The sequence below is a fragment of the Cnephaeus nilssonii genome (assembly GCF_951640355.1).
Source record: "Cnephaeus nilssonii genome assembly, chromosome: X".
Taxonomy (NCBI): Eukaryota; Metazoa; Chordata; class Mammalia; order Chiroptera; family Vespertilionidae; genus Cnephaeus; species Cnephaeus nilssonii.
In genome coordinates this window covers 5,300,453-5,320,566 of record NC_137071.1, presented here as the reverse complement: position 1 = coordinate 5,320,566, position 20,114 = coordinate 5,300,453, and positions in this window count along the sequence as shown.

The following is a 20,114-nucleotide window of genomic DNA, read 5'->3' as shown; positions in this document are numbered from 1 at the left end:
TTAGATAGGATTATATAGGATATACACTGAGTGGCCAGATTATTATGGGTTCAGAGATCATAATAATCTGGCCACCCAGTGTATATTAATGCAGTATGTGGACTCTGTGATTAAATCCTGGCTTCCTCATTTATTATCTTGGCAAGTTTTTGGTGTCTTAAGCTTTAAGCTCTTTATCTGTAAAGTGGGAATAATTTGTGAAGTTAAACAAAATTATTCATATTAAGACTTCATAATATTTGGCACATAGTAAGTGCTCAATTAGTATTAGCTGATATTGCTATAACTATTATTGTTGTGACTGAGAGAAATTTTAATTTTAATTTTCTTTTTATTGTGATTTTCCTTTAGGAAAGCCCAATAAAGTCAGAAGAGCAATTGACCTTGGATCAATAGGCAAAAGGGCCTACTTACACAGGTGCATCAGCAACTCCTACATTTACTGGAAACACATTTATCAAACATCTATCAGTTTTCAGGCACTGCAAAGGCTTGAGAAAAATAACCTGAAGATACATTTTATTATAAGATCCATCATGATCCCAACTTCTCAGCTCATAGTTAGAGGACTTGGTCTCAAAAAATAACACAAAAGGGGTTTTCACATAGATTCTGCAAACGATTCTGTTTTTTTCTATACTGGATTAATAATTTTGCCTCTCAAAATTGCTGTGGTGGCTTTCTTCTCTGATAATTTACCTCTCTTCCTCTCAATGACTATGATTGCTTCTGGCATTGTGTTTTTGTCGTCATTACTGGAGGGATAACCTTATATGAATCATGCCAAAACTCAAAGGAGTTCACCACTCTTGAACTAGAAGAATTAGCGAGGCATTGAACTGCCCAGGGTCATCTTGAGAATTTTGAAACAGAGGCAGCAACAGCAAACACCTGGCTATGATATTATATTAAACCTGATATCTTTGAGCCTTTTAACCTTCTGAAAGTTCCTTGAGTATTATTTAAATAGAAATAAACTGGGGCTTCTTAAAAAAAAAGTCACGACTTAGACCCCATCCCCTCTCTACGATGAAGCAACTACCTTTTCTCCAGAGAAGATGACATTTGATCTTAAAGGTTAAGTGTTTGGCAGAACCTTTTGAACAGAGAAAATAGAATGTTCCTAGGGCACAAGCACAAAGGAAAGAGCATGGCATTGAGCAGGAGACAGCTACAAGTCCAGAAAGGCCGTCCAGATTGGAAGAGAGGGGGTGGGGAAAGAGCAGTGTGAAGTGCAGCTAGAGGCAGGTTTGAGTGAGATTGTGATGGATCTTGTTTTTGTGTTAAGAAGTTTGGTCCAGAGGGCATATTTTTGCTTCACAAAGAGGACTTCTGGATGTTGTTTCTGTTATTTCTTTAGATACCCCTCTATGTTGAGTCGGTCTTGCTTTTTAAATCCAACTAGGCCATTCGTGTTTCTTCCCATGTAAGTTAAACTGATACCGATAGATATTTGTCAGGGCTGGTGTTAGCCTTATGTATTCCACATCCCTAGAGATTTGTTCTAATGATATTTTAGGAGTGAAGATATATTGAGGTTCAACACCTAATATTTTCTGGGAGCAAGGATGTTTCAAAAAACTAATTAGAGAACTTTTATGTCATTTCAACTAATTGGCTTGTAATGGCTCTTTCCCTCCATACTATTATGTGTCACCTTCCAGCAGATCACAAAAAATATTTAGACATTTACTTAGCTTTTTATTTAATGGTGAGCATGAGATGCCTTTGACTTATGAAAATAACATAGAACAAATATAATACAAAGTCCCTGTCCTCAGGGATTCCATTTTCCGAATAGAATTGGAGTGTGACTCAGCGTCCTTTCTTATGTGTCAGGGAAGGAGTGTCACTTCTCGTTCTATTTCAGTCAAGCAAGTCACATTTTCCATTCTTCCAGAAAAGTGGATTTTCTGTGGGACTTGAATACGAGGGGGCAATGACTTGGTAGAATTTGGGAGAATAGGCAGACACGACAGGACCAAGGACAGTGGAGATAAAGTCTCTTCCCACCAGCTATGTGCACAACACTGTGGCTTCCAGGAGTTAGTATACTTGGTAGAGCGACAATGAGTGTATGTAGGCATCATAAATTATTATAGAGCGGGTAGAATTTGTAAGTGGAACCAGAGTAAAGAGAAGGGGATATTCTGAGTCTGTTTGAGAGACAGTCTGCCTTGAATAAGGGTTTTAAGGGGAGTAATAAATGAGAAATAAATGAGATTGAGTCAGCTGGGGAAGACTTTACATTAAGGTTTCAGTTGAACTTTTTAGTCTGTATGACACTGACTTCTAAAAAATCATTAAGATTGCCTGGGTGCTTCTTTAAAATACAGATCTGGAGGCCCTACCCCAGACCTACTGAATCAGAATCTTCAGGGATGGAACCCAAGAATCAGTATTTTTCAGGAGGTCCCCAGGGGATTCCCTCACTCGTGTACAATGTTACCAGTGATGCAGACAGTATGCGATCCAGAGATCATGACAACATGATAATGCCTGTGCTTTTCCTTCTGCAGAGGAAGAGAGTGAGCAAAGAAGACATCCAGAAGATTGCTGCTATGACCCCTTTCTACCCAAAGTATGGTCCTTGAGTCAGCAGCTTGGGCGTCACCCGAGAGCTTGTTAGAAATACAGAACCTCAGGCCCCACCCCACACCTCCTAAATCATAATCTGCATTTCAACAATATCCCCAGGGATTCACATGAACATTAAAGTTTGAGAAGTGCTGATGTACACATTAGGGAGATCTGGCAGAAAAGGTTAAGAAATCAGGACAACAACTGGGAACAGATAAAAGACTGGAATCTCAAGTTCAGAATGGAACCAGCAACTGGACCAACATGAAATGGAATGAAGAGCCACCTGGGGCTTTTTATATCCCTGATAAAGGCTGGGAATTGTCCCAGATGGTGTGGCATGTAAGCTGTTTTTGCCATAATACCAGCACAAGAATCCCATTACAAGTGTAGGGAATATAAGCAATGGAGAAATCCAAGATGGTGCATTATTTTTTTAGGCTCATGACTCACAGAATCAAGAGCAAGGGCAAGAGGGAAACCACTCTGGAGGGAAATGATGAATCTGGTTTTAGGCATATTGAGTTCACTATATGAACAAGGCAAAGTAAAGAAGTCAATGGAAATGAGAGCTGAAATCTGCAGGCAGAGAGGTAAATAATTAGGAGGAGTGCCTGAGAACCAGAAGGCTAAATGGTTTAACTGTATAGGGAAAGGCTAACCAAAGATCACGTGATGTTAGCCTTTGAGGAGAAGGTCGTATGGTGAGAGTCAGTGGGTACTGAGCATGATTTCAGTATTATATTTGTGACAGTGCTGTGGAGAAGCTGCTGAAAACATTGCCGCATCTCTTGCTTGAGAAGAATCACAGATGTTAAATTTTAGTGCTGCAGCAGGAACAAAGGAGACGGATGACTCTATCCAGACCCTGTAACGCTGGGATCATTTCAAATTCCCTTCTCTTTTCTTAACACTCTGTGACTTTTCATGGGCTTGGGAACTTAGGAAAGAGATGGGGGAGTCTACTGAGAGAGTCACGTTTCATTTTGAGCCTCACCAAGCTGCAGGAGTAAACATAGATGCCCAGAAATAGCCTAGAGTGAAAGACAAACTCTCAGTCAGACCAAAGATTAAGAAAACACCTGGTATGATGGTTTTTAAATATATCCACGAGCTCTTGATATTCTTTCCTTCAAGAGGTGGACATAAATTTCCCTCCCCTTGCATGTGAGCTGCACTGAGTGACTGGCTCCTAACAAATACAATGAGACTGCAGTGACAATGGGTGACTTTCAAGATTAGATGACAAGGGACATTGCAACTTCCTCCATGCATTCTCGCTTAGATCACTTACTTTGAGGAAAGTCAAACACTCAAGTGACTCTAGGACAGGTCCACATGGTGAGAAACTGAGACCTCCTGTCCACGGCTAGTATGTCATTTTGGAAATGGATCCTCCAGCCTCAGTCAAGGTCTCAGATGCCCAAAGTGCCGGTCGACATCTTGAATATAATCTCAAGAGACAAAACCACCAGTCAAGCCATACCCAAATTGTTGACCCACAGAGACTGTGAGTTAATAAATGTTTTTTGTTTTAATCTACTATTTTATGGTAATTTGTTATGCAGCAATAGATAACACCTGGCAAGTAGAATGATGGAGAGGGGAAGAAGAGAAAACCACCAAAAGATATATAAAGCAAAAAAGAAATAACAGAAAACTGTTATAAACCAGAGTTGAACCTTAAGTGGTCAGACAGGATGTGAGAGAAAGGAAAGTGTGGCCAAATCTAGAAAAGTTATGGAGGCTGAAATAAAATATATGTATTTTTAAAATATTATAAATGAGCTGAATTTTCTTGCCCAGCCACCATATACCTAGATTTTGGGGAGGAAAAACCATAGAGGTGAGGTGCTCTTCTCATCTTCTCATCAAGGGGAATTTATTACTTGCTTCTGTAATAAATTGCCATAAATTCAGCGGCTCACAACAACAGAAATTTATTCTCTTACAATTCTGAAGGCCAGAAGTCTGAAATGAGTCTTACAGGGCTAAAATCAAGGTGCTGGCAGGCCTTGTTCCTTCTGGAGGCTCCAGGGAAAATTGTTCCTTGCTTCTTCCAGTTCCGGGGAGCTCCCACCATTCCGTGGCTAGTGACTGCATCACTCCAGTCTCTGCTATTGTCATCACATTGCCGTCTCTTCGGACTCTGGGCCCCATCTCAACTGCATCTGCGACGTCCCTTTTGCCACATAAGGTTTGCCATATAACATAGTCACAGGTTCCAGGGATCAGGACATGGATATCATTGGGAGCTATTATTTAGCCAAATGCAGGCTGCATCATATCCACATGGTTTATCAGTAGTGATGTGACTTCGATCACTTGGTTAAGGTGGTGTCTGCCAGGATTCTCCACTATAATGTTATTATTTGAGGGAAAAACTTCCTTTTTAATTACTAGAAATATGACTGCTCACACCAAAAATAATGATGTTAACATTATGTAATGACCACAGTTTTAGGCTCTGGAAATACAAAAATTAACAAGCAATGGTACCATCCTCAAGGAGTTAATTGGCTAACTAGGAAACCATTTTAAAGAAAGCCAGTTTATAAACATAAACAAGCTTTCCTTTTAAACCATCTGGACACTACTTCAGAAACGACCTTTGATTGTGCAGACTTTCAGGTCATGTGAAAATGGAAACTGATTTTCTCATAGTTTCTGAAGTACAATTGGATTTTCTGTGACTATTTCTCACTTTTATATGCTCTCTTGGATTTTTCTCCCCAAAGGTGGAGTATCACCTCTCGGGTAGACCAATAAAAATGCCATCAGGTTTCTCATGAGAAAGTCTGGCTTTTATTTTGTTTCCAGACAGCTTTATGGGACAAAAAAAGCTAGGATGCACTTCCAGACTCCGGGTACTGAAGTGCATCTCCACACCTCACATTTCACCTTTTTTCTTCAGTCTGTAAAATAATACACCATGTTCTCATCTAAGGAATATTCTAGGAAACTGGTTTACCAGTAAGTAGATTTTTCTCCAGATGCCACTATAGCACTTCAAACTCTGAGTGGTTCCACGGGAACTCTTACTCAATATAAAAACTCTTATTTTTACTGCCTGAACAAGGCTCACCCTAAATTAACTCCAAGTCATGTCTGAAATATAGATCCCATACCAGGTTCTTCAAGTCAAATACTCTTGAAATGGAACAACTGAGAAATATACAGGGAATTTGTTGTTCACATACTGTAGAATTCAAGCTTCTCCTTATCCTGCCACACTATAGTAGAGGCAGATTTTTATTCAAATTGCTTATTAGTTGCCTGTCTTTGATGAAATCACTTTAAAACTTTCTATGCTTGTATTTTTCTTTCTACTATAACAGGGATTTAAATGACATCAAAGTTTTCCTTAATGACACTGAGATTCAAGTGAGATAACAAATAAGAAGGTATATTAAAAGGTATGAAGTCCTAAACAATTTTACGTTACTGTATAGTAAATTATTGTTAATTTTGGAGGTGTAATAATGCTATTTGTAGTTATGTCTTTAAAAGTCCCTATCCTTTAGAGCAAGGGTCAGCAAACTTTTTCTTATAAGGCAAATAGTAAATATTTCAGGACTTGTGGGCCATAGGGTTTCTGTAGGAAGCAGCCAATAGACAATAGGTAAACAAATGGGCATGATGCATTGCAATAAACTTTATTTATAAAACAGGAGGTTGATTCCTAGGCCAGAGTTTGCCAACATCTGTGTCAGAGAAGCTTATTGAAATACTTATAGATGAAATGATATGATAGCCAGAATTTGCTTCAAATTCACATGGAAAGTAGAGACAAATGAACCAAACTTGGTACTAAGTTGATAATTGTTGAAGATAGGTGAAGGGTATGTAGGGGTTCATGTTATGCATATATTTTGTATGTTTTAAATCCTCCACTATTAAAAGCTTAATTTATTATTAACAGGATTAATAATGCCAAGACATGTATCTTTGAAGCCTTGACTGGCTGGCATAAAGTGGAGCTTTCCAGAATGGTGGCCCCATCATTCTAGCCATTCAAATATGCATTTCCTCTTCTCCACATTAATCGGAGGCCCAAGTTAAAATGCCATGGAGCCCAAATGATTTGAGATGGAACCAATTTCACACTGGTCATCGGACTGTCAGTGTAGGAAAATGTCTCTTAGATTCAGCGGGGAAATGAACTGATTTGCTTTTTTTTTTTTTTTTTTACTACCCTCTCTCTCATCTATTCTTATTTCTTCTCATGGCCATACTAGTATATTTTAAGTTCTGCTTGTGTTTTACAGAAGCTAAAACATCTGAGGTCAATTTTTAGTCCAAATTCATTTTTAAGACTATGTGTGCTAAATGGGGCCCTTTATAACAGGTGTCAGAAAAATTAGAAACAGCTATGCTTATATCCTTAGTTTTCTGTATGAATTATATAGGCTCAAATAATGGTTCCAGAGCCTTACACAAAAATTCTTATACCTCAACAACAGCTAAATGTTCCATTCTCCCCGCCCCCACACCCCAACCAGAAAGCTACTATTAGCATTCACCTTTCTGTTTCTCTTAACCAATTTTTTCTTTCTTTTCTTTAAATTGCTAGATAAGTAGTACAGAATCCAGGGGAAGGGGTGAAGGCAGATGATATAATAATAGAAAGAGCCAATGTTGGTTTAGATGTTTTATATGTTTTCCCTCATGGGGTACTTACAACCACCCTATGATATAGAACTATTTCATCTCTTTTACAGTTGAGAAAATTAGGTATAGGGCAGGGAAGCAACTGGCCTGAATTTACACAGTTAATAGTGTGTTCTGATAAGTGGATGCTTAACCATTAGACCACATTCTTCTCAGGGGACAAATGGTAGAAGTAGAGAGACACTTATACCTTGGCGTTTTCCTGGGAGGTGAAATGGACAAATAGGAAACAGAAAAAAAAATGTGTTGAAACACAAGTAAGTAGAAGGTAGGGATAAGTAATTAGGGAGCTGAAAGACTAGTGGGAAAAAACATGGGGAGTCCAGCAGCTGTGATTTCTATTTCTTCCTTGGCAATGGTGTCCTGAGTTTTTTGTTTTTCTGAGTTTTTATTTGTTTTTTGCCTCTAGGGAAGTAAACAGGATGCTCAGTTCCTGTTTCATGTCTACAGTCACATTTCTTTAATATCAAAGTAATTTAAGATGCAGAGTAGAGAGAACTCACTGGTTCCCAGTGGTGACAAGAGCTCAACTGTGCTTCCTTTTTTTAATAAACAAGATGAAACATCCTCATGAAAACATGAGGCAAATTATGCACCATTTTGCTGAAAACACTGCTAGGCTTCAGTATGACTCTTAAAAACAATAAACATGCCCCTGTTTCTGATCTTATAGCAAAGAGGCAACTCACAGAATCAGAGCAAGGCTTGATGCATTATATTTTATTTCCCTCATGTACTCCTATTCCCTGTCCTAATTCCACTCCTGTATCCCTTTGCCAACAGTGAGGATGCCACCTTTCAAAATGAACAGCTAAACTCTTCTGTTGGAATTAGAAAGACCTCATGCCAGTCATTCAAAAACAACCACTGCTCTTTGGGTTTTGAACCATTGGAATCAATTTCCGAAACTCATTCTCTTTCCTTAGTCAAAGGCTTGACAATGTGGAAACCCTGCGTTTGAGAAGAGATTAGTTAGACTCCCCCCACGCCTCCCCAGCTGTGAGGCTCACTTAAGGATGACACCTAATTATGGCTATAGCAAAGAAAGCCTAGTTGTCAAACATCCAAAATAAATAAATAAAAGTAGGGAAGTTAATAACTCTGAGCAGGCTGTGACAGACGATGATGTTTATGGACTTCTGAAGCATTTTGTTTGAGATTCAGTGACTTCAAATGGTCAGAGGAGCAGAACTCAATTAACAATTTTTTAAAAACCTTCAATAAAAAACATTTTCAGGTGAAAACAATCAGATCATAAAAAGAATGAGGAGAGGCTCCTGTCACTAGGCAATCCAGAAGCAATGCAAACTGTACTCTGAAGAAAAATGCTTTTTACCCTTTCTCAGAAACGAGGATATACAAAAAGTAGGGCTAAAGTTTTTCTTTAGATATAACTGCTGCTGAGCATTACCTGGACCCACTGGCCCCTTAAATTCTCACTCTCAGCTCCAGGTCCTTTCAAGAGTATTAACACATGGGAACATGTGTAGGTAGGGGATGGGAGTTTTAACTAGCATTTGCTGAGTATTCACTATATAGCAGGCACTATTCTAAATGCTATCTTCTCTTTCCATTTTGAACCCTATTAGGTAGGTACTAGTAGCCATCTCATTTTAAAGATAAGGAAACCATGGTCCAGAGAGATTCTATAATTCTCACAAGATTACACAATTAGCGCTAAAGCAAACTAAGATTTCAAACTCAGGCAATCTGGCCCAGCGTCCATGCTCTTAATACCAGTGTAGTTCCATGGAATTTCTAAATAAGAATTCTTGCTATCTAGATTCAAATATTTCTCAGATTTCATTAGACCCACACCCCCACGACCACACATACCTTCTTAGCTGAGAAAACTGAGACCCAGAGAGGTTGAGACTGTCACAGTAAACTAATGTTGCATGGGGGTCAGAAACCAGTCTCATGTGAGCTTACCTATTCTCTTCTTCCTCCATCTTTCATCCATGGCACTCTTTTAGGAGACATTTCATCAGAGGAACCATGGCAATATGGAGATGCACTTTTCAGATCTTCCTTCTAGGAAAAATCTATTGTTCAGCTACAAGAAGTATGTTTAGTTGAAAACCTGCAGTTGTTAAGTGCCTTCAAGATCTACCTTAACTTTTGAGCTGAGGCCATACTCTTCCTCAGCCGTCCCCAGCCAAAGATCCAGCATGGCAAGAACACTAGGGTTGTTTTTGCCTAATGGTATAGGAATTTGATTTCTTTCTATTTTTCATTGCTGGGTGTCCATGTATGCATCCCAACATGGCAAGGAGCAAAGAGCATGGGTCTGAGCAATGTAAAAACATTGGTAAATTGATCAAAACAGTGCAACTGTCAATACTGTTTCCTCCATATATGAGACATGCAATCTGAGGCAAGATTCACAGCCTCTATGTATTTCTATCTTATCCTATATAATAAAGAGGTAATATGCAAATGGTCATTACGCCGTGACGTGTAATGACCAAACAGCAGGAGGGCAGAGCGGCAAGCTACGAGCCACGGAGAGCTACAAGAGGGCGGGGCAGCGAGCTATGTGCGGTGGAGAGCTATGAGTGGTGGTGGGCTGGGCGGCCAGCTGAGGCAAGCGGCAGCGAGCTACTTGCGCAGGGCCACTAGTCATTTATAAAATAGGAATAATAATCTCTAACTCACAAGGTAGTTGTGAGAATTAAATGATGCTCAATAAATAGTGGTTCCCTTTCCCAAGATCATTGCCCAATTTTGTGCTTGATATTCACAGTCAGCTCCATTATAGTCTCTTGTACCATCTATATATATAAAACCCTAATATGCAAATAGACTGAACAGTGGAACAACTGAACAACCGGTCGCTATGACATGCGCTGACCACCATGCGCAAAACATGGCGGGTGTTGGCCGTGGTGGGATGGTGGAGCAGCTGAGCGGGGGCACCAAACCAAGGCGGGGCACCAGTTGCTGTCATTGGGGCGAGCCTCTGGTGGTTACTGAAAATTCTTTGCTCTCGAGAGCTGCGGTCCCATCTGGCACTCTCACCTGCTGCCAGTGCCGGCCCCGCTTGCACCTGCTGCCAGCGCAGGAGCCCACCACTGCTGTTGGCACCCAGAGCCAGCCCCGATTGCTCGGCACCATCAGCAGGTGTGAGTGGTGGCTGCCGGCCCCGATCGCCCCTGAGGGCTTCTCCACCTTCCCCTGCTCCTGAGGGGCGATTGGGGCAGCAGCTGCCTCTCGCACCCGCTGCTAGCGACAGCCCTGTTCACACCCACTGCTGGTGCCAGAGCTGCTGCTCGCACCCACTGCCAGCGTCGGGCCTGCTCTCACCTGCAGCCAGCGCCAGAGCCGCTGCTCACACCCACTGCTGGCGCTGGCACTGGTCCTGATTGCTTGGCACCATCAGCGGGTGTGAGTGGCAGTTGCCAGCCCCAATCGCCCCTAAGGGCTTCTTCACCTCCCCCTGCTCCTGAGGGGTGATTGGGGCAGCAGCTGGCCCTGCTCACACCCGCTGCTGGAGCCGGCCCCAATTGCTCCACATTGTCAGTGGGTGCTAGCGGGGCTGGCACCATCAGCACATGGGAACAATGGTGGTGGCAAGAGTGGGGCTGCTGGCAGAGAGAGGACTGGAGGTCACGGCAGGAGAGGCCAGGCGGGGGCATGGAGGATGGGCTGAGACCCACCCCTGTGCCCACCTCAGCCTCATGGCCCACAGTTCCTTTCAAGGTGTACGAATTTGTGCCCCTAGTATTTGTATAAAATTAGTGAATTTCCATCTTTTGTTGAAAGATTTGATTTTTTTCTATAAGCACACTGCCTTATGTGACTATATAATACTGTATATAATATATAAAATAAAGTTATATGTCATAATCAATATGCTTATATTTTTGGACAAATTTATTTGATAAGGAAGCTAGTATAAATTTTACTGGGAGAAGTAAATTTTGAGTGGGAGACATTTTGTTCTAATTCATGATATGATGACAAGAGATGTCAGAATTCTAAAAAGGCATGGAATGGTAAAAGGACTGTTAATTGAATGGAACTCATGGGTAATTTATGACTATAAATTATTGACTATGTAATTGACTATATTAATTTATGATGCTATATTACTGAAAATTCTTTCATTCACAATCCATTCCACTGATCCACTCAAGGTAGTAACATTGCAGTGCGTAGAAACATATACAAGAAATTATCTTTATCATGTGGGAACTTTGCATGTAGTAGGGGAGAAAATAAAATAAGAGGAAATACAAGATAAAAGCTCCTGAGGTTGTATAATATGCCTACAGATTTCCAGAGCATGTGAAATCACATCTGACAGAAAAGACACATTTCTTTAATGAAAGAGACAGAATTACTTTGGACTTTGAAGATTCATGAAGAATTGGTAGGATACCATAAACAAAAGAGAGTGTATTTTAGGCAATGAAGTTGGAAAGAGGGGAAGTGGTAACTCCAGGAATGGTGACTATTTTGGTTAGCTAGATGATGATGATAGAAGATTAAATCTAAAATGTAGGTTGGGGTTGGTGGATCATGGAAGGTCTGCAATAATGGTCTGGGAAATTTAGTGGTGTTTTGGTAGGCATGTCAAGACACTGAGATTTTTAAGTAGTAGACTGATACATGCTAAATCTTTTTAATTATTTTAAATGTTCAATTAGATATTTAATAGCTACAATATAATAAATCAGAGGCTCCAAAACTTCCTAAGTTCACAACACTCTGTGTCTCTGTAATTCTTTCATTGGATCCCTAGGCCAAATGAAACACTCAACAATTCCATTTACTAAGTGGTTAAGTCCAAATAACTTATTAAATATTTGTATCTTAAAAACTTAGTAGCCATTTGAATAAAATAATGTATATAAATAAAAGCATATATTTTTAAATTTCATTCTTAATTAACCACAATTACTTCCCAATGGGATGTGGGGCATTGTACAGTTTCTCAAACCTTGGAATCAATTTCTTAAACCACCACCCTCATTTCCTGTTCTACATTGATTTTCACTTGGTATTTGCTTTTTACCACAGCAGCTGCTGAATACCCAGCTTCACAAAGACATCATGTAATCAAAAGTAATATCACCATATCTAATGCTGAAACTGTGAACTACAGCAAACTAATAGTTTGCATAGTGTCCAAAAGATGTTGCATAGCCCTGTTTCTCCCTCAAAAATTAAAAATACCCTATGGATCCCACTTCTGGTTATATATCTAAAGAAAAAGAAATCAATCTCAAAGAGACATCTGCACTCTAATGTTCATTGCAGCATTATTCATAATAGTCAAGCTACAAAAGCAATCTAAATGTCCTTTGATGGATGAAAGGATAAAGAAAACGTGGTATACATGCACAATGAAATATTATTCAACCATAAAACAAAAGGAAATTCTGCTATTTGCCACATGGATGAACCTGGGGTGATTATTCTAAATGAAATAAATCAGACAAAGACAAACTGTATGGTATCACTTATATATAGAATATTTTTTTAAAAGGCTGATTTCTTAGAAGCAGAGAGTAGAATGGTGGTTACTAGGGGCTGAGGGAAAGGGGAAATGAGGAGGTGTTAGTCAAAGGTTATAAACTTTCAGTTAGAAGATGAATACGACATGGTGACTATAATTAATAAAGTGGTATTGTATACTTGAAATTTGCAGGAAGTAGATAGTAAGCATTCTCACCCCCCACACACAAACATACACAAAAGAGTCAACAAAGTGATGGATTTCTTAATTATCTTGATCTTGGTAATCATTCTACAATGCATCCGTATATCAAGTCATCATGTTGTATGCTTTAAATATATACAATTTTGTCAATTATTCCTTAATAAAGTTGGAAATATATAGATAAAATATTTGCTGCACCCTTGTGAATTTACTGCAGTGCCCCAGGTTACCTCAGGATGCATGAATTGGGAATTCAGTATTAAACCATTACTATTTGCCAGGTACTATATAAGCATTTTATATATATTGTTTCATTTAATCCTCACAAGGGGGTTAATCACTATTATTTTCTGGTGATGAAACTTAGGTCACAGACCTGGAAAGTGATGGAACTGGCCAGAGACCCTATGCAGCACCTCTATTAATATATATAAAAGGACAATGTGCTGCCATGCTTTAACCCCTCTTCCCCCACTCAATTCTAAAGAAACTAAGAATAAGGGCTGTATCCTACATATCTTTGTATTCCCAGTGTTCAGAGTATACTACTTGATGCTGTTATCGGGATGTGATGTATGTCTTGATTGTGTCTAATTGGTTTAATTTCACCAGAAGCAGACACCGAGACACAAATTTTAGTGTCAATAATTTGTGAGATAATATAGGAAGTTCTGTCAGATGAGTGATGAAGCTTTTCAGGGAAGGGAAGGAGCAAACAAAGGGTGCATTTCCAATCCACAGTGAGCAACTAGAGCTCAATCACACCGAGAAGTCTGGGAACCAGTACAGAATACATGGCTCAGAATACTCCTACCAGAAGGTCAAGGGAGCTGGGGTATTTACACACCAATTCCTATCTCACATTGGTTGAAGACTGCTGGGGGCAGGGAGGGTATTAATTTCTTGGCCTGTCTTGTCCATAGGCAGATAGGGCTTCAGTGGCCAGAGAATATCCCAAGGAAAAGAAATGAGATTTTGACATCTACAAGTCATATCTGTCCACTAAAATAGTAAGGCCCAAGTAGATATGGGTAGGCATACACAGTAATTGCTTCACTGGTAGGGTCTAGGACAATGCTTATAAAAATGATTGGGGGAGAGCAATGCTTTTCTACGAGGGTGAATCAGAATATCTGGGAGGCATATATAGTTTGTAAAACCACGCTTAATAGAATATACATAATTTTATATTTTGAAAATACAATATTTTTTTGTTTTTATCTCTTTGGTTGGTGAATATAAAGAGAAGATAGTAATTTTCAGGAGAGTTCAGCATAAGAATACAGTATTGAGACAGATGAAATCTCAGAAAAGTCTTGTCGTTTAAGATATTCAAGAAGGGCCAAGCCAGATCCTTCATGACAAAGTGGTATCTAAGGAGGAAAGCATTTGCTAACATGATCTTTCCATTTTGTTTTTCTAGCCAAAGGGAAGCAAGGTGCAGATCTCTCAACTGAAAAAGAAAGCTGAAATTACATCTACGTCTTTAGGGCCATGTTGAGAGTTTATCTCAGCAGAGAAAAATGACCTTTGGGGATATGCACAAACGTTTAGCAGAAATATTCAAGTTCTAAATGCATTCTCAGCAAAATTAAATGGGGTTTCCATGCTCCAATTCAACTTAGCTATGCCCCATGAAACGGAGAAGTTTCCTATAAATTGCATTTTAGAAACTATTGAAAATGTCAAGTAATAATTTCTAAGGGGAAATAAGAGAAGTACAAATCAAGTCACTAAAATCAGTTATTCGTCATTAATTTCTTTTTCCTAATGGAAATGACTGACTCACACCTTTGCTGAATTCCTTTTGGGCAACAGTATTTTTTTATGCTAATCTGAGAGTTCATCTTTCAAATGTACTTCAAATATGTCTGGTGAACCTATATCTACAAACTGGTTTACATAAACATTCTTGGCTGAAGGAAGAGAAATTTGCTTTACCACCTAGGGAAGAGTGAAAATGGTCTTTTGAATATAGGTCCCTGGCCTGGCCCTATATACTTATATATGAAATATCTGGAAAGATGGGTAAACTTAGGGACCCATTTTCATGAGAAATTCTGAATCTGCAGGTCCAGCCTGCATTGTACTATAGCTCTGCTGAGGACTGTGAATGAAGGCTGCCGGGAACACAATGTCACTTTGGCAACCGGAGGGTTCAGAGTTCTGGGGCACCTGGGACATTAGCAATCTCCCAGAGGGGCTGGTTGTGGTAATGAACACAACAAGTAGTGGATATTCTTGAGATGTTCAAGGGGAAGAAGATGAGAAGATTTCTCATGAACCACGAAAAAGGAATTTTGCAAAACCAGTGAAATCTTCCAGAGAGATATTTTAAATATATCTATTGTATGCTTCACTGAGTGCCTTGCTTGTTTAATGAGGAAAGCCCTGGATGCAAGGGTTGGGGTGGGGGTGAGGGGGTCAGGATTTAGTATCCTAATTGAGACATCATGTAGCTTTTTTACCTTAGACAAATTTTGTATGAATGATTAATTTATTGGCCCTAGTCTTCATCTCATCCTCAATTCATACCTTTGGAAGGGCCTCATTGTGGGCAGAGAGTATTTCCCTGTCCCTTGACTTTGGCTATATCATTTACTTTGGCCAATGACATGCGGGTGGAAATACAGTGTTTTAGTTGCAATCATAGGCCTTAAAGGTCTTCTATACATCTACTTGCTTCCTTGTTGCTCTACCATCACCATAAGTACAATCTACTCTAGTTGGCTTACTGGTTGAAGAAAGATAAGAGTCATTTGGAGCAAACCCAAGGACCTAAAAAGTGAAATAGAACTTCCCTAGTCACAGAAACCTAGATCAGCCAAACCCAAATCAGCAAATGCCCAGAGATGCATTAGCTAAACAATGCTTATGATGAGCTGCTAAGATTCTGTAGATGTTTGTTATGCAGCAATAGCTGACCAATATATCTTGTTGTCTTTTTGGGTCTAAGTTTCCTTATCTATAAGCTGAATAAGTTTACTATATAACCTCAGATCTCCTCTAGATTTAACCTATTTTTTTCTAAAATAAACTTTTATTCATTTCTATGTAACTAAATACTTTTCTTTATTTTTTCTTATACTTTTAAAGCACAATGATTTTGGGAAGTGCTGCTCCTGTGAGTGGCTATGTCAAGTCTGTATTTAATGACATTCACTGGGCAATATAAAGTTTTTCAACCAAAACTAAAGAGCCACATGAACTGTGCAGAGATTGAGCCTCAGATAAACAATATACATTTAATTTCTGACCTCCAAAGTAAAAGTTTCAGAATGAGACCCTTGTTTCTTTAGTGACTGAAGATAAGTATGTCTCCTGGACAGACGGACATGAGGGAAAGAAGGGTCAGCATCTCCTAGACTCCTGGGAAGCAATTATATTTTTGGCTTACAAAATTCCAGCTGAAAGGGTTCAATTAAGTTTTACCTTTGGAGACCAGCTATCATTAGCTTCCTCCCTGGTACGGTAACTCTGTAGTCATTTTTTATAACAACTTCTTGGATATATCATGATTTATTCACAAAGCAAAATGAAATTATTCAACCTCTTTCAATATGGAAAGTTAACTTTGTCTTTTGATTTTCTTTGCTGCATTAAAAGGATCTACAAAAACCTACTTCATCAACAGCATTGCTACTACGGGTGGAAGGCAAAGACAGAGCTGAGCTCTCCAGACTAAAGATTTGGATCATCAAGATCTATTGAGAAAGAAAAGGAGAAAAGAGGAGACAGAAAGACAAAGAGGGAGAGAAGTGTGTGTGTGTGTGTGTGTGTGTGTGTGTGTGTGTGTGTGTGTGTGTGTAGATAAACAAGGTGTAGGGCTGAATCCTGGAAGGGCTAGGAGTGGAACAAGATATGGAGTGTGATAGGCTTTAAAATGTCCCCCAAATAGATCTGATCCCAATCTCTGAAACCTTAAATATTACCTTATATAAAAACAAGATCTTTGTAGATATTAAGGATCATGAGCTAGAGAGATTATCCAGGATTTTCGGGTGGATACTAAATGAAATCATATGTATCCTTGTAAGAGGAAGGTAGAGGAAAATTTGACAGATGAAAGAGGAGAAGGCAACGTGACCGCAGAGGCAGAGATTGAAATGATATGGCCACAAACCAAGAAAGCCAGTAGCCACCAGCAGCTGGAAGAGGCAAGGAATGGGCCATCCCTATTGCCTCCTAAGGAAACCCAGCCCCACTGACACCTTAATTTCAGCCCAGTGATACTATCAAGATCCTTAGCCCGATAATATCTGTAAAGATCCTGTTTCTACATAAGGTAACATTTCTCTCTCTCTTGTCTGATACCAAAACATATACCAAACTGGGGGAATGAGATCACGGTTTCTCCTCATTGTACGTTCCCCAACCTTAGAAATTATTTTATTCCTCCTTTTCACATTTCATATAGCTTGTCACTATATATATTTCTCTCTATATATTTCTCCATGTAATATATATTCTGTATATATTATATATACTTATTAAGTCATACTCAAGTCACATTTTCTAAAACAAATTTGAGAATATAGGCATATATGTTCATCAATTAGTGGAGTTTTTGATGCAAAGATACATTTATACTTTTCTTTTTTTGAAGACCCAGTACTCATGTCCTAGCCTAAAGACATTCAGGAGATCTGGCATAATCTGTTTTCTCCCATTGTCCCAGTGGCTGTGAACATTGCCCAGAAGTCAATTCAGTTCTGCATGGTTTGTTCAAGGACGATTAGAGTTTAGGCTGACCTCCTTTATCTCCCTAATTGTTGGAGAGCGCAAGGAGTCCCGAGGCCGTCCCCAAATCCAGCAGTCTGCTTCATAATCATTCCTCCTCTGCTTCTGAGCACTTCTGAGGAAGGAAAATATCAGTCTCTCACATCCTAGTAACTAACTACTGTGTTATTGATTTGTTATCTTAGTCCCTTCTAAGCACTCAACCAACCCTGAGATACGAAAAAAGATTTGTCAACTTAGAGAAAAAGTTCTATAAGCTGTAAGATGTCAATAAAATTCTACTGAATTCACTTTCTCGTTCTTCTTCTGCTTGTTTTTAAAATTCCCAATTGATTTCCCCCCAAATTCACAGTGGCACCCAGATAGGGCTGTTTCTAGTTGTTGGCAGAGTTCTCAATGAAATAGCAATTATTTGGTGCTGCTTTTGCAACTTCAGCAAGTATGTCACAAAAGGGAAACCCTTTCCAACACAGCTGTGTGTGTGTGCTTGGTCAAATTAATTTCTCCTTTTTACTCCCTTTTGATTGTGCACCTGCAATTTGATCATGCACTATATAACTCATTTTGCTTCATCTGATTATACTTGACGGAAAATAATATATTGAAGACTTTGTAAGGGGAAACTCTTTAAAATTTTAGCAGACTAATAGTTTATACGCAGGGTTTCTTTGCCTTATCACCATTGACATTTTGAACTGGGTAAGTCTTTTTTTTTTTTTTTAAATATATTTTATTGATTTTTTACAGAGAGGAAGAGAGAGGGATAGAGAGTTAGAAACATCGATGACAGAGAAACATCGATCAGCTGCCTCCTGCACACCCCCTCCTGGGGATGTGCCCGCAACCAAGTTACATGCCCTTGACCGGAATCGAACCTGGGACCCTTAAGTCTGCAGGCCGACGCTCTATCCACTGAGCCAAACCGGTTTCGGCTGGGTAAGTCTTTGTTATGGGAAGAATGCCCTATATGTTACAGAATGTTTAGCAGCACCCCTTGGTTTCTACTCACTAGTTACCAGTAGCAGCCCCTCCCCCATTTGGGACAACCAAAAATGGACATTGCCCAATTTCTGGGGTGGGGGAGGGTTGAAAACCACTAATTTAAACTGTAAATCCCTTTGAGAGCAGTCTGAGAAGATTGTGTTGAAAAGGTACATTAGAAAGTGTGTTACCCAGCCTCTGAGATGGCTCCCAATGGTTCAGTTTCTTGCTATTCATGCCCTTAGGTAGTCCTACCCCACACTAAGTAGAGCTTACCTATGTAACCAATATGATACTGTGAACTGACAGAGTGTGATATTTCAAAGCTAGGTCATAAGAGACATTGCTTCCTTAGATTACTTATCCTGGGGAAACTGGCCACCATGTCATGAGGACACTCAGTAGCCCTATGGAAAGGTGCACATGGCAAGAGCCTTATGAGTAAGCCACCTTGGAAGTGGATCCTCCAGCCCCTGTGCATCCATGAGATGACTACAGCCCTAGTATGATGAAGGCCTGGGGTGGGGGGGGGGGGCCTGGGGTGGACTAGAAGGGGTCAATGGGGAAACAAGGGGGACATCTGTAATACTTTCAACAATAAATTTTTAAAAAGATTAGAGTACTATTGATCATAGCATAACTAGCAGAAGAAGGATAGAAGCATATCAAAAGAATAAATATAGAGTTTTTGTTCAGAAGGAACAGAAAGCCTACTTTAACTGCCTAATTTAGGAGAATGCCTAATTCCTGAAATAATGGAATTAGGCAAATAGATAATTAATGGATAAAAACATCTTATCTTTACAAATCTTGGCTTTTTATTTATGTTAAATAAATTGTGGTCCACTTAGAATATCATTGTAGGAAATAAAAATGCTAATTTTTGTTTAAAAATTTTAAATAACCAGTTATTTTGTGAGATTATGCTGTCAGGGTTTTGTATAAGTTAGCTATTGTCATACTAGCACTGCACAACAAACCCAGTGATGTATAGTTACAGATATTTATTTCTTACTCATGCATCCTGGGGTCAGCTAGAGTTTGTCTGATCTTGGCTGGGCTTGGATCCAGGATATGGATTGAGTTCATCTCTATTCATATGTTCCCTCATCCTCCTTAGGCCAGCAATTTACTCAAAGCATGTTATTCTCATATTATGGCATATGTGTAAGAGCGTAGAACAGAAACACATGATATCTGTTAAGGCTTAGACTCAGAACTAGCATACTATCACTTCTGCCCACATCCGATTGGCTAAAGCAAGTTATATGGCCAAGCTTAGGGGAAGGGGAATATACCCTTGGAGTTCTGAAGAGGTGAGGTAGGAAGGAGTGCATATATGCTAAACAATAGTCTACACTGCAAGCAATGCTGTAACTTTTCTTTCTGTCTGTTTCTATACATTATCATTCATATGCTGCTATAGACAAAAACTGTTTCACAATTTACAAAGCTGCTTAAATTATTACAAGGC